Source organism: Centrocercus urophasianus, unplaced genomic scaffold (assembly GCF_019232065.1).
Source record: "Centrocercus urophasianus isolate 14NV4802_14NV808 unplaced genomic scaffold, USGS_Curo_1.0 seq_10, whole genome shotgun sequence".
NCBI lineage: Eukaryota > Metazoa > Chordata > Aves > Galliformes > Phasianidae > Centrocercus > Centrocercus urophasianus.
In genome coordinates, this window is record NW_024884142.1 from 32,115,354 (window position 1) to 32,130,649 (window position 15,296).

At 35.4% G+C, this 15,296-nt stretch overlaps 1 protein-coding gene across 2 annotated transcripts in view; it reads left to right on the forward strand.

Annotated features, from left to right (window-relative positions):
- Positions 1-15,296, forward strand: part of KLHL32 (kelch like family member 32) — a 90,265-nt gene that overhangs the window by 3,018 nt on the left and 71,951 nt on the right. The gene's annotated exons all lie outside the window — the stretch shown is intronic.

A 15,296-nucleotide genomic window follows, 5' to 3' on the forward strand; every position in this document is an offset into this window, starting at 1 on the left:
TCTTGGAGGAATGTTGGAAGAACCTTGCAGATTTTCTAACCATGCTGAAGTCATTTCTGTGAGGAACTGACATTTCACTAATTTTTATGAGATTTTTTTCATGTAAGCACAGGACCGTAGGGGATAGGATTCTGAGAACATTTGATGTTGGAGTTGCCTTGGATAAAATTTAGAAGACACAAATCGGAGAGAGTAAAGCCTTTTATGACAGGGGCTGTAGAACAAATCAAACACATCCTTGCCAACTTCAAAAACTACCAGTTCTTTGTAGGAGAGAACATGAATCCAGATGGTATGGTGACTCTCCTGGATTTCCGTGAGGATGGTGTGACTCCTTATATGAAGCCTGCCTTCTGTAGCTTCAGAATTCATACTTTTGATGAATATACTAACCTACCTTCAGCTCTATCTGGAGGGGTTGTTATCCAGTTCTTATTTTTATATAGATTACCCCAACTGTGTACTCAGGTCTTCAAAAGGCTCTGTCAACACAAATATTTGTTTTTGTTTTTCTTTTTCACCACTTTCATAAAGTAATCTGTACAAGTGGCTGAATATTAGCTTGATAGAGATCCTGGTTATGGTTTTCTACCCATTCTGCGTCTATTTTGATTTAAATTAAACCACTGTTGAGATTGTCCTTTCTTATTCTGAGAATAAGAAGTCAGATAAGCAGTATTTTTTTTCCCCAAATTGTGACTTATTCACTTGTTTTAGTACAATGAAAATTTGTTAACACTTGAAGGATGACTGCATGTCCTGTTAGAAACTGATGAGGGAGTAAGAACTACTGTATGTAGAAGAGTGGTGAATGTCAGAGATTGTCTTACTATCATTTTTTTCTTTGGCACAGATAAATTCTTCATTTGTTTTTTTAAGACAAAACAGGGACCTGACCTTCAACAAACAGTGGATTTGACCATGATATCTTTTGGATAGTAGCCTGCCATCCTGTCTTTTAGTTGGTATAATTGATCTTGTAGTTTTGGCTGTGCTGAAATATCAGAATTGAAAATAGAATAGTTCAGTCAGAAAGGACTTGCAATGTCTGAGTCCAGCAGGCTATCCTAAACACTGAAGTGAGACAAGAAGTTTGAGTTAGTGAGTGAGTGAGTATATGTGCATTTTGATAGCTCTAGAAGGATAAGTAATTTCCAGATAATTTTTTTCTTTTTTTTTTCCCTTTTTTCCCCTCTGGGAGCAAAATGAAATGTTGCTGCCTGACTTCATTTGTAGGCATTTTCAGTGCTGGCAGGTGATTATGTAAGCACAAGCTTTTCTCGTAGAAAATACATTGGTTTTTTAGGTCAAAATAACTCTTTTCTCCTTCCTTATTTTTCACTTGGGGATGTTTATTGTTATAGGACTTGATTTTTTTTTTTTTTTTTGTCTCAGAAAAATGTACTTTTTTATGTTGTCTGAATGAACAATTATATCAATTAACTAGAATAGACTCAGAAATCTAATAATTCTATTAATATTTCTAAACTATTATAAAATGTCAGTAGTATCCTGTGCTATTTCTTTTTTCACAGTAAGCTTTTCAATTCTTAAGAGAATCCTTTGAAGTTAACCAAATGGATACTAATTTTGTTTACTGTCTTTATTGTCTTTGTATTTATAGCTGTCACAGTTGATTGTTAAACAGTTTGTTTTTTCTGTGCTGTCTTTCATCTCTCTAAACAGAATATATATTCCTGTGTAAGTATCAGTGTTGATTGCTCTTATTTTTATAAACAAATTCTGATTGAATGGAGAAAATTGTTTCTGAGGTCTTGTTATATGAGTCAGGAAGAGGAAAAGGCTCTCCCTCGCTTATGAATAGATTTAAGGACCTGTAGTACTGATGACATGCTATTGTAACCTGGAAGTGATGCTGATATAGAAATCCTTTTTCCAGGTAATCTTTAAAAATGTTAGCTCTTCTCATTGGATCAAATAAATTGTTTGGTTCAGGAAGCATCTGTTCAGTACTGAGTACTTGAGACTTTTGTTCAAAAAGAGGCCGTTCCCCTCACTATTAGCTTTCTGAGTAAGTTGAGAAGTATATCTTGTATATTAAAACTTTTCCTAAGATCAGTTTCCTTTTGTTTTCTCAGTTGGAAATTATGGCACAGTTGAGAAATTGAAGTATTTCATCTATTTTAATTACTGAACATAGCTTTGTTAGATCTCAGTCACATGGATTCATTGTGGCATCTGATTTTTTCTAAACCACTCTTAATTCTTTTTCCCCCAAACATATAAACTTTTTTTGTTAAATTTCACCATCTTGCTTTTAATTATTGTTGATTCTTCAATCAAATAATAAAACTAAGCTCTTATATTGCTGCTATTTACAAGGAGTTAGAGTTCCAATATGCCTATTGTTTACCTATAGCCTGAACCCAAGCATCTTAATGAAATGCAATATTCTAAGTTAGCCTAATTCTATATTAAAAAAATTGAATAGGGAAGGAAATGCAATTCTGGAACACCCTTATTCATCCTTATCTTTGCAGTTAGTGCTTCTTTGTTCTGTGGGGCTCTGAAGTGATTTTCCATTAACGCAGACAGAATTCCCACAGCACAGCACTGTGGGTACTATCACAAGCATTTACAATAGTCTTTTGTGAATTCTGTTTTCAAATTCCCTACAGTTATTATTATTGTCAGAGTAAGTATGTTTCTGTTGTAATTCTTATAGTACAAAAATGAATTAATTGCAATTCTGCCACCGATGGATGGAAGGCAACACGGTGTCTTGTTCTCTGAGTCATCTTCCTGATTTTTTATTTATTTATTTTTAATTCCCTATACAATAAGTGTGGCAGAATTAACCTCACAGTTAGTGAGGTAGGCCATAAGAGACTGTAACTCACTGTCTCTCATTAAATTAATATTATAACAGCATCTGGTGATTGGTAACAGTGCAGTTGATGAGCTTCCTCTATTTAAAAGAAGGACAGAAGTCTTCTCCTTTGCTTCCCTGTGCTCTCTGTTCAATTTTACAGTGCTTCTATGGCAAACATCCTGAAGCTCGGCCCCACTGCCTCTTGTGTGTTGCTGTAAGTGTCTGACAATGGAAAGCCAAATTATTGGAGCAGGGCTGTGGTATGGAAGTATTTCATACCTATTTTATTCTGAATCCCTATATTCTGGTAAAGAAATCTTCTATCTTAGAGTGTTGCTGGATGCAATAGACAGTTCCTATTTTTTTTCAGTCTCCATTAGTATCTTCCTACACAACCTCAGGAGAAATTAAAGCTATTATTCTGTGGGTGTAGCAAAGCTGAAAACACCTTGTGTTCAAACCACCTGAGAGAATTATTTGGGCAGTGTATCACTCTTAGCTTCGGTGAATAAGACTGACATACCACGAGAAATATCCAAAGAAAGAGACAAGACTGCTGAAGAGCTAAAAACATGATCTACATCTTATAAAGTGCACATGGGGTGGAAATTTCTTGCATTCATCTTCATTTGTACTGGAAGTCCATCACACTGCTGACATGATTTTGCCTTCTGTGTTGCACATTATTCTTGTTAGAAGTTTTAGAGGAAATTATCTTTCTTTAAAAAATAAAAATAATAAAAATTGATTGCTTCATTGTTATTAGTACTTTTTTTTGCACCACGTTAGCTTCATTTTAGTAGCCTGAAATACACTGTCAGCTAGTTGAATTCATGTCACTGTAGGCCTTCATTTAATAAAAGTCCGGATTTAAGCAGTGGAACCTCTACGTTTGACTGTCCTGAACAAAAATGCTGCTGGTTGTTTATCTGTGTCAGGAGTTAATCTGCCTAGACAACCCATATTCAAACTTAGACCTCTGAAACCTCACTCAGTCTCAACATACTCTTACTGGATGACCTAATGTACAAGTGACCATTGAATTCAGTGGTCTTTTTTTGTAGCTAATGGCTTGAAAGAAGGAGATACCATGAACAGCAATGGATGAGAACATAAAAATGGCCCTGCTGTGTCAGACTGTTGGCTATTTTAGTAGTAGCTATCATGATACTTATAGAAAAAGAGCGAAAGCAGGCTGAACTTAATGCATCCCTGAGAACTCTTCAGTTGTGTTTAACTAAGGCATTTCTAATGGAGAGTGTGATTTCTGTCTATTCAGCAACCCTGAATACTGGTCTCATCTAGGATTTTATGCTGTTTCCCATTGATTCTATGTAAGATAATCATCCACTGCATGTTCTGACAGGTGAGCCATGGCATTAGTGTGAAGAAATACTTTTGGTTTGTTTTGAATCAGACTTCTATAAGTTTTATTGTATTTTTCTTCTTTTGGATAAGATAACAAACCATCATTTCCTAGGTGTTCTTTTCACCACACTAAGTAGTCTCTTTTCTAAGTTGGTTTGTGATCTCAGTCTAATAAACTATTTACAATCCCAGATGTCTGGGACATTTTCAGCTATGGTTGAAATAAAAACCTGGTTTTCCAAGGTTAATAGTGTATTACCTGTGAAAGCAGGTTACAAATGTATGTAATAATCACTTGAAGTCAGTATTGCTTGATATTAGGACACATCTATGTTTTTAGAATCTCTCAAACATGATATTTAAGTATCTACCTTTCCAGATTTTGATTTCTATTCAAAAAAAGGTAGTTATCAAGCCTATAAAATTAATGGGGATAATTAAATTGACATAACTGTTGTCTGTTATTTTTGGTGTGGGAATTTTTTTGTCAGAAATTAAAGAAAAACCCAAGGTAAATGAGAACAGACAAATGTAGACTTCTAAAAATAAAATGAAAAGATGATTTTTATGGAAGTATTTGTTTCAGAGGAGGTAGCTGATGGAGGATGCTCAGCTGAGGATGAAAGCTGCTGTCAGAAATAACTATACTGTTAACAGAAGCATAATTAGTCAAGACATTCTTCTTTTATTTAGCAAATAATTAATGCTTAAAAACTGTTGTAGGTTTTCTCATTAACTGGTGTGGAAAGTCAAAGAAAAAATCTTCAATGAGCTGGTTTTATTTTTCAGACTTTGTATCAAATAGTCAGTGGGAGCTATGGGACCTTCTTTAGCAAATTCATGCTCTAGCTATAATAGGTTTATAGTCATAGTGGAAAAACAAGTTTCTTTTTGACAAGATGTGAACAATATCTAGTTCAACCCTTTATAAAATGGGCCAGATACGGAAGTATGTAAGTACAAATATTAATAAAATGAACCACCTTAGATTACGACATTAGGCTTCTTATATAACAAATATACTTTTGCAGTTAGTCTTCAACTAGAAGGTAGAAGATAATTGTTGCAGTTTACTATTGCTTGGCACACTTGGATTTCAGTGTCTAATGACACATCATATAATGACTACCTTCTTAAAAAGCAAATTGTAATAACTAATGTTATGTTACTCCAGTTCTTTTACATGAAATTTTCCTATACAGTTCTTAACTTATGGCTGACATACGTTGAGGTGGGAAACGTCTTGATGTATGAAGTACACATTTAATTTTAGCCCCCCTTCAAGGTGTCCTACGTGAAGCACATTGTGGCAGTTAATGCTAGCTCAAGAGCTGGCTTTTATTTCAGTTTTATTTTGGGCTTGATTTTGATACCGCTTGCTAAAATCATCAAAAGAACAATAGGCTTATGCATTTGCTGGGAAGCATTAAACCAATTTAAACCAAAATTTGCAAATATGACTCATACTTTCCTGTGCTTAACTGGAGATGCTGGATAAAATCTGTTTTCAGTTATGCTGCTCCTTTTGTATTCCAAACAGCAGGCCTGTTTAAGAACAACTAATGTTAGGACAGGCTGTGCATTACTGCAGATTTCAGCGGTGCATTGCACGGCGTGGTCCTCCTTACAATTCAGTTTTCTTTCTTCTACCATAATGAAAATAATTTTGGCATTCAGGATCAACTATAGTGACTTATGAAGCGCTGGAACTGTTAAGGTTTCTGTAGCTGTGGTAGTTTACTTAATTTTTTTTTGTTTATGATGTGAGATTACACATGAAAATTGAAGAATTATTTTGTTTCTACAGCATAACTTTAGCCACTTTTCAATGTAAGTCTTATTAGTGATACAACAATTCACTAGGAATAGTATGCTACTGTCTATCCTTCTCATTATATATCAAATCTTGTTTGTGCATCTAAACAAAGGTTGGGGAAAAAAACAGTACATCGACTATTAAAAGTAGAACCATCACAATATATATTCTATTCGATACAGATTCAGCCAAAAATATAATATGTAACTTGTTAACAACAGAATGCTTTTGTTTTGGTTATTTTGACTGGGAGTAAAGACTGTATCTTGTTACGACCCAGAAACTTGCTTTTTTCTTGCTGAGCAGTGCCCAACAAATGTGCACAAATTACATCCTTAGTTCCTATCAATGGTAACGTAGGGCAGCTCTCTACTTCCATTTTCATTACTTGCTTCTGTAGTCTCTAGGAAATTAATATCTGTGTATTAACAGAGAAATCCCAAAAAGTGTGTTACATAAATGGTTGATTTGGTAAGCTTTTAGGTGCAGTGCATTACTCTTTGACTGATATACTGAAAGAAACACCAGAGGCTCAATGTACTTGTTTTGCCAACAGTAACATGTGAACCTTCACTATTGCATAGAAATAGTACTTTTGCTGCTTAGTTGTTTTTGTATTGTTGTGTGTTGTGGCTATTTTTATTATTATTTTTTTTGTACTTCTTTTAAATTCTTTAACTGTATATTCCCATAAATTGGGATTTATTGCTGACATTTTCATTTTACAGAATTCATTTTAGTTGTGTGGCAAATGCTTTAAAAAAAATATTTAGATAGATTTCATTGAGCAGATGTATTAGTGCAAGCTCAGTTTTCAATGATTGACATTATGTGACATTCTCTCTGAGAATTTGTATAGAACTTGCTCAGAAGAATCATGTAATGAGGCTTTTAATCATATTTCATGCAGTTGGTGTTGATGGATCTGTTTTTCAGTGCACAGGAGACTCCAGAGGCCATGGCTTATGATTGATTTAGGACAGACAAGCTTAAAATTAGATGAATATGAAGCAAGATATAACATTCAAGTTATGAGAAGAACAAGCTGTGTTTTTACATTCAGTAAGGAAATGTTCACCTATTAAATTGATTATTTGAATAAGTATACATTACATACATACAACGTTGTTAATATTTGATATGCATTGTCATCTGTGAAAGTAGTATCACAATTCTTTTTAATTGTGCTTTTTTATTGTGATAGGTAAAAGCAGCAAAGAAGAAACAACATTGCTTACATAATGAAGGATTAGTACTTGGAAATTAAGAAAAAATAAAGCTTAATAAAGGAGTAGATACCACAAAGTGGATTAAATAGATTATGATCTATTTATTTTATTTACTGTTACAAGAAGAGTGAGGTGCTATTTTTTTGTACAGTCTGCAAAGGAGAGTTTTGGTCTGAAAGAGTTTATAGTCCAGACAATCTTGAGACTGAATATTTGTAGTTTTGAGCAACCTGTACACAGATAGGCCTGGGTACTAAAAAAGGAAGAACTGAAGACTGAGCTGTTCCACTGATGCTAGTTAAGATTTCGCAGGCTGAAAATTACGCATGCAATAAAAAAAAATCGAGAATTCAAATCATAACTGAGCTCCCTGAGCAGTGTAAGAAACCGATCCAAGATTTCTTAAGTGTTTGTTTACTTTTCTAATAGCTCTTATGATGCATTAGAGAAGGATAATAAATTTTCTGAAAAGAAAAAGATGTGCAACAGATGAACATAAAAGTAAATGAATATGCTATGGGAAATGAATCTGAATAAAACACTGCAGTTAATGAAGATGCCTGTCTATTTTAAGATAATTTTGAGAAGAGCTCAAGCAATATCACTGTAGAATTGTGGAGACGGTAATTTGAGATGGTAGTTCTTCTCTTCTGAAACACTAAAATAATACTCAGTAGTGTTGTTTACCTTAAAAATTCAGTGCAAAAAGCTGAGGAAAATTTGGCAATAATGCTATCATTGTTCTTCAGCAGTTAATTTGCTTGAAAGATTGAATAGATGTTCACTCATTTACAAAATTGTTTTTTTTCAGCACTAGCATGCTGGTGTTTTTTTTGTGTGTGTGTGGGGGGTTTGTTTTGTTTTGTTTTGTTTTGTTTTGTTCAGACTTGTTTCTGAATTGGGTGGTAAGAGTTAGTTAAGCTAGATAATATGACTACTAAACAAGTTGCTTGTTGCACTTTGCTTTTTAGCTGGAGAGTTTAGCCTCAGTGATGAAAGAGTCTGGGTAGGATGGCGTATTTAAGTTTTACTTTAAGGTAAGACTGATAAGGTTTTTCTGCTATAACTTTTGACCTTTGACCATGGTGCTTATAATATAGCTGATAATTTTTCAGGAAAAGTAGCAGAGTAAAGTAGAGTAAGCTCATGTGCACTGAGGCTTGCTCTCTGTTAGTTCACCTTGACATCCTGAGTGTTCATCTTTTTGAGTGTGTTGCAATGAAAGGAACTACAAGAACACTAGTTTGCTCTGGGCCAACTTTCCGTTCTCTCTATCTGGTTGTGATTACAAGGAAGCGCAGGAAATGCTTATGACTCTTACTATCAAGAATGTGTCAGATTTCTGGACAGCCACATGAGAAAAACAGCTGAAAGTAAAGACATGCTCTGGTACATGAGTTGCAATGTTAGAGTGAAGGATGAAAAGTGACAAAGTAAGCTGAATAGGAGATACTTGCACTGCGTTGTGCAAAGCAAGCCTGCCTTTGCTGAAACCCTATGAACATCATGGGGATGCAGCTTTTAATTCAGATGATTCTGATGTATTCCAAGACTTAATAATGGTGTTTCTTGACTGAAACCGTGGTTAAGCAGGAGTTGTGTAGTTCAGAATTATGTGTTAGTGTGGGGGGGAAATTTATGTGATTTTTTTGATGAAGTAGATGTGGAAATAGTGCTACTGATAGTTAGCAAAACGATGTTTGAGAGCACCAACACAGAAAATTTGGAAATGTTTTTTTGGGGTGACTGTGGACTGATTCATTTTACTTTCTGGTTTTTGAAAACTTAGGTTTATTTGGAAAGTTGCTTTTAGAAATAAAGAAAAAATAGATAAAGATGACTGTCACTTTGTATTTTTGCTGAAGGAGTTTGAAGTATCTTTGAGTGTGCTTTATTCCTAGAGGACTCAAAGTATTTCTTGAAGGCAAAACTTTAAATGTTCAATTGCTCATCTTCCATTTGGAAGATTTACAAAAGTTGGTTGGGAATGATGTAGCTGAAATAAGTGATGAGCGTAAGAAAATCAAGGTAGGCAAATGGAAAGACGTATTCAGCTTTTCATAACTGGTGATCTGCAACTATTTTAAAGACCCACATACCCCTAAGGCTTTTGAACTTGAAATGACTTTATGTGAATTCAAATAATTGAAAGAAGTCTCTGGTTCTTAAAAATATTAATTCGTCACATAAAACAAACTAAGTGCAAATATCTTTCAATGAATTGTCACTGTTATGGTTTGTAGCTTTCATTCTAGAAATACCTTCAGAATTTCTTCTGTTCTCCTAAAATGAATATGCTAAAAGGAAACAATTCAATTCTATCTCTTCAGTTTGTGTTCGTCAGATCAGTTCACATAACCCGTTATTCTTAGAATTAAAGTTTTCACCTAGTTTAGTTATCTAGGCTAAGCTAATTGTTTAGGCTTCCTCTTCGGTTACAGAGCAGAAAGGATACTTGGTGTAGCCTTCCTTAAATATCATGTAGTTCTGGTCTCCATAAAATAAAAGGGATATTAGGATATTTCATCCCACTACATCCTGTAAATTGGTGTCAAAACATACCTATTTCTATATATTGATTGCCCACAAAACATGTGTTAAATGTTAAATAGCATATATAGAGATTTAAATTATAATCTAATGCTTTTAGCTATCTTTCAAATATTTTCCTGTAATTTGTTTGAAGTTGTATCAGTGTTCAAATCTATATATAATTAAACATGTAAGTATGTTTTTAGATATTTATGTGTAAATGTATTTACACACTATATATCATTTATATATTATTATGTATGTCATGTAGAAATGAACGCAAGCTCACCACTCTCACAGATATGAATCATCTGAGTAAATGAGAAAATGACTCTGGAGGCAAGGAGCAATTTTGTACTTTACCGTTTCTGACAGTGAGCAATTTGTATTTTGGGGATTTTGAATATTATTCTCATATTTATACATTAAAGTTGTGTGTTGTGAAGGAGACTGTAGATGTTGCTGCAGAGCTGAGCAGGGGAAGTTAGATCCAATGCTCTTTTTTGTGTTCTATGGAAACTATTTTGTGAAGTTACCTTTCGGTGCTGATATCTAACTGGTTAAACTACAAATATGCCATTTACTAAAGGCACACCAACTTGCTTTGAAGTCAAATTTTCAAGAGTCTGAGAACCGCTTTTGTCAGATATTGTTTGATTATTTTTATCCAAGGTTCATGTATTTTGGACTCAGTGATCCTTATGGGTCCCTTCCAACTCAGGATATTCTACAATTCTGTGATTTTTTGAGAAATTCTCTAGCTCTGGTTCTATTTCAGGCCTAGATTAGAAGAAGAAAAGGGCTTTGATTCCTTCTCGTCTTCTCTTTCTACAGCTAATAAGGTGATCTCACTCCTCAAAAAATGGTATATCTTATTTGAAGCTCCTCAAAGCTTATGTGGGACTGTTTGTGTCTGAGTACATGTTGATCACTGAATTTTGATGCAATTGCTACAGAATGGCAGGAATATCATGGTCATTTTTCTTCCGAGGGATTGATTTAGCTAATTCAAGTCTTGACTTTGAAAAAAACCCAAACAGATAAAAACCAATATTTAAGCAATCACTTGATTTTCCTCAATATTTACTCATTTTCTGGGTGACAGATCAAGGCCTGGAGATTTACAGGAGCTGGAAGAAAAGATGAGTCCTCTTACTAGTGAGTTTTGTTGTAAAAGGGAACATCACTTGATGATATATTGGCAGTTTGGATGCTATCCACAGTCATGATGGTCTTGGAAGAGAAATAATAAAAATCTTATGTGTGGGAGCCAAAGGCACATGGCCTTTGTGGACAGGACAAAAGAAAACAGCCATAAACTTGAGCATAGGAAGTTCTGCACCAAAAGCTTTGCCTTTCACTCTGAAGTTGGTGTGGTAAAGAAATATTATCCAAAAAGTATATTCAGTTATGAATTTCTGATACGAAAAGTTAGTCTTTGCAGCAAGGAAAGCACCTATACATACTGTGATGTAAGCAATTCTTACTAGAAGAGCTTTTAAGGAGCTTCAGAATATTAAATTAGAATTAGAATGAGAATTAAAAGATACTTCTGAATTTTGGAATACATTTTACTAAAAAAAAATGTAAATAAAATTCCTTCTCTTGTTCCGGTCTGAGTATATACCGACCATAATTTGCAGACAATCTGGCAAAACCCACATAGCATGCAGGATCTAGCCTGTGTATTTTGCTTAGAAAAAGAAGATAAAGACTGTTCAGTAAACTAGATGCTGGTGCCCTTGGTTTTCTGTTCCGGTCTAGCACAGATGAAATAAAAAAAAGGCCTACCGCAACATTTCTCTGTATTAGTTCATCAGATTACTGCTTAATAGAAATAGCAACAGTTGGTGCGTAGAATGCTTCATGTACAGCATTATTAGCAGTTCTGTAAATTCACTCTTGCACTCTTGCACAAAACACTTTTCCCAGTTTCCCTGAGACCGAACGTACTCTGTAATTGTAGATTCATATACTTTAATGCATATTGATAACACACTTAAATACATGGGTTGTATAAATCTGAACATAATTGTTCACTGGTATGGTGAATATAAATTCTTTATCTAAGGAAAAATCTATATTATAATGAAAAATATCAGAACTCCTAGCCATGGTATTTGTGAATAGTAACATAGTATAAAACTACAGGGAATATGCTCCTGCTTAACAAATAATCCATTCTCAAAGGCTTAGAGAAGGTAAAATGACTTAGTTGTCTGGTGTGATTTTTGTCTCGAATCTTGTATTGCACTTTTTGTTGTCTGTCTTGTTCTGTGGTTTAAAGCTGGTTTAGCGTGTAAAGTTTATTTATCCTTTTTATGAGAGCATGATTTATGCTGTGATAATAATTCCCAAGATTAAACGTACTACTCCTAACAGTGTAAGAAATCCTGCAATTGTTCTATTTTACCATATTGTAACATAATTTAGCAAATAAACATGCAATCCTTTCAATTGACTTCTGAAATATTTTTATACTGAAATGGTAACCAGCTTAAGTGTTAGAAACACTTCTGTCTCATACAGCATATGACGGGCAGCCCCAATAAAGTCATGCAGAAAATGTTAAGAAAAGTATGGTTTGGTTTGCAGTAGCTCTTTCTAAAACCCCAAGAACAAGCATTAGTAAAGCAGTACTTTTTTTTATTTTATTTTATTATTAAGCCTTCCAGTACGCAGAGGATAAAACTTTGGATAAAACTAACAGTTGTCACTGTCCCTTCGCAATTAGCAAATGCAAATGAAGTATTATTTCCAGCCATGCTGGAAGGCACTGCATCCCCAGAAGCGTTAAAGGGTCTTGGATGCAGGGCAAGATTTTGCCCTTGTTTGTTGTGAGGCTAGTTTCAACTGGTGCTTTTTGGCCTCAAATTCTCTCCTCCTGACAAAAACTGGAGTTCTGCCTTTACAAGGAGCAGATGGCTGATGCAAAACCTTGCAGCTCCTGGCGAACCCTGAAGCTTCTCGGTATCTATTAAAACTTTTTTTGTTACAGTTAAATGACAACAAAATTTCCAACCATAATTACATTTTTAATGGAATTAGACAAACATTTGAACTTGCTATATTTATATGTATATGTATATATCTCTATTTCATGCCTATGTCTTACTACATTAGTGTGATAAAGCCTTTAAACTATTTTGCATTTCTTTGCTGTTGCCACTGTGGTAGATACCCTGATATAACTTTACTGAAATAAGAACTGTGAAAATACAAGGACGGGCCATATGATAAATTTCATTCTTGTTTATCCTGGATGATTTCCAGGCAGCAGATTTTTGTCAAACTGTGGTATTTTAATGATGAAAAAAAAAAACTAATGCTTTCAGAATAAATCAGTTATTTGCATGAAATTCTCAGTTCTTGAAAGAAGCTGTCTGAGTCTAAGGGAATGATGTGCTGAACTGTTAGAGAGGATAAGGCTTATTTTTTCCTTTAGTTTCAGTAGCTCTTGGTGTCAGGTTATGTATATGAAATCCAGTGTGCTTGTCGACTGCCTCAGCTTCTGCATGTATCAGAGTAATTGCAGATGCAGAAGAGTGCATTAATATAGAAGTTCATTGGAAGTGCTTCTTTACTGGAGTTCTCCAAGGTGAACAGCAGGTATGCCAGTGATAGAAAGCTGGGAGGAGTGGCTGACACACCTTAAGAATGTGTTGCCTTTCAGCTAGACCTGGACAGACTGGAGAGCTGGGAAGCAATAAACCAGATGGGCTTTAAAAAAAGCAAATACAGAGTCTTGCACATGGGAAGGAATAACTGCAAGTAACAGTACAGGTTGGGACACGACCTGCTGGAGAGGAGGTCTGTGGAGAAGGACCTGGATGTCCTGGTGGACAGGAGGTTGGCCATGAGCCAGCAGTGTGCCCTAGCAGCCAAGAAGGCCAGTGGGATCCTGGGGTGCATTAAAAGGAGCATAACCAGCAGGTCGAGGGAGGTGACATTCCCCTCTACTCTGCCTTGTTCAGGCCTCACCTGGGGTACTGTATCCAGTTCTGGGCTCCCTGATACAAAAAAGACAGGGATCTCCTGGAGAGAGTCCAGCAAAGGGCCACAAAGATAATAAAGGGCCTGGAGCATCTCCGCCATGAGGAAAGGCTGAGTGAACTGGGTCTGTTCAGCCTTGAGAAAAGAAGACCTAGAAGGGATCTTATTAATGTTTATAAAAATCTCACGTGTGGGAGCCAAAGGGACATGGCCAGCATCTTTTTCCGTAGTCTGTGGGGACAGGACAAGGGAAAATGGCCATAAACTGGAGCATAAGAATTTCTGCACTGATATATGAAGGAACTTCTTCATGGTGAGGGTGACAGAGCACTGGAACAGGCTGTCCAGGGAGGTTGTGGATTTGCCTTCTCTGGAGATATTCAAGACCTGTCTGGATACCCTGTGCAGCCTGCCATAAAGGGGCCTGCTTTGCAGGGGGGCTGGACTTGATAATCTCTAGGGGCCCCTTCTAACCCTTACAATTCTGTGATTCTGTGAAGTTTACTAGCCTATATAGATAGAAGCATTAACATTTCTGCAGAAAACCCACCGGGACCAAGTTTAAGCTCTGACAGATGGTCAAACTGTTTCATTTATTTGTTCACGGTTTACTGTCTAAAGACTGAGAATGGTATATTTTGTTAAGTGTATAGGGAAGTGACAGAGATAAAGGTTGCATTTCAGGAAGAGTATTTGTCTGGAGAATTGGAGTGATGAGGAGAGAAAAAGGAATTATAAGGACCTTGCAAGAGTGTGTGTTGTGCAGGGCAAAGGCAGGCTTGGGAAGAAAAAGGTTTCTATTGGTGATCCAGAGACTAAGGTTGCTTCAGTCCAGGGAGCTGCTGAAGACTGATGATCTTCAAAGAGATTTGATGAAAGGAACAGCTGCTTTCTTCATTTTTACTTGCAGAGAAGTCTAGTATAATCTTGCTAGTCTTCACTGTAGATTTTATGGAGGATTGATACGGTCTGAGAAGCTGGGACAATACTAAGTAAAGGGCAGTTGTAGGTTTAGGTGACTGTATTTGTATCGTTGCTCTTCTTTTAATAACTTGATTTTAACACTGTTCACTTTATAGATTGAGGTGCTATTTGGAGGGGATTAATTTAAAAAAGAGACACTGTGTTAACTATCATAACTGTCTCTTTTTCTTATACATGTAATTGTCTATGGTTTATTATCCTACCTATATTTATATACAGTGATACTATTCATAGTTATAAGGATTAGTTCTAGTGATGTTTGTACTTTTTTTTTTTTACTGAGGCCAGTTCTTTCTCACTTTTATTGAACAATATCTTATTGTGTGACTGTTCCCGTCGATTCTACCTAAATTACTTAGGGATTGTATATTCATGGACCAAAGTTATTTGTCTCAATTTTTTTTCAGAATAATTTTTTTGTATTTATTGATAAAAGAATTCTCTTTCATGATTGATTGCTAGGTAGTAGTATTGGAAGTATGGTGTACATCTCACTCTAACTCACAAGTCTGATGCTGTTTAGAATTCTTATGCAAGGAAA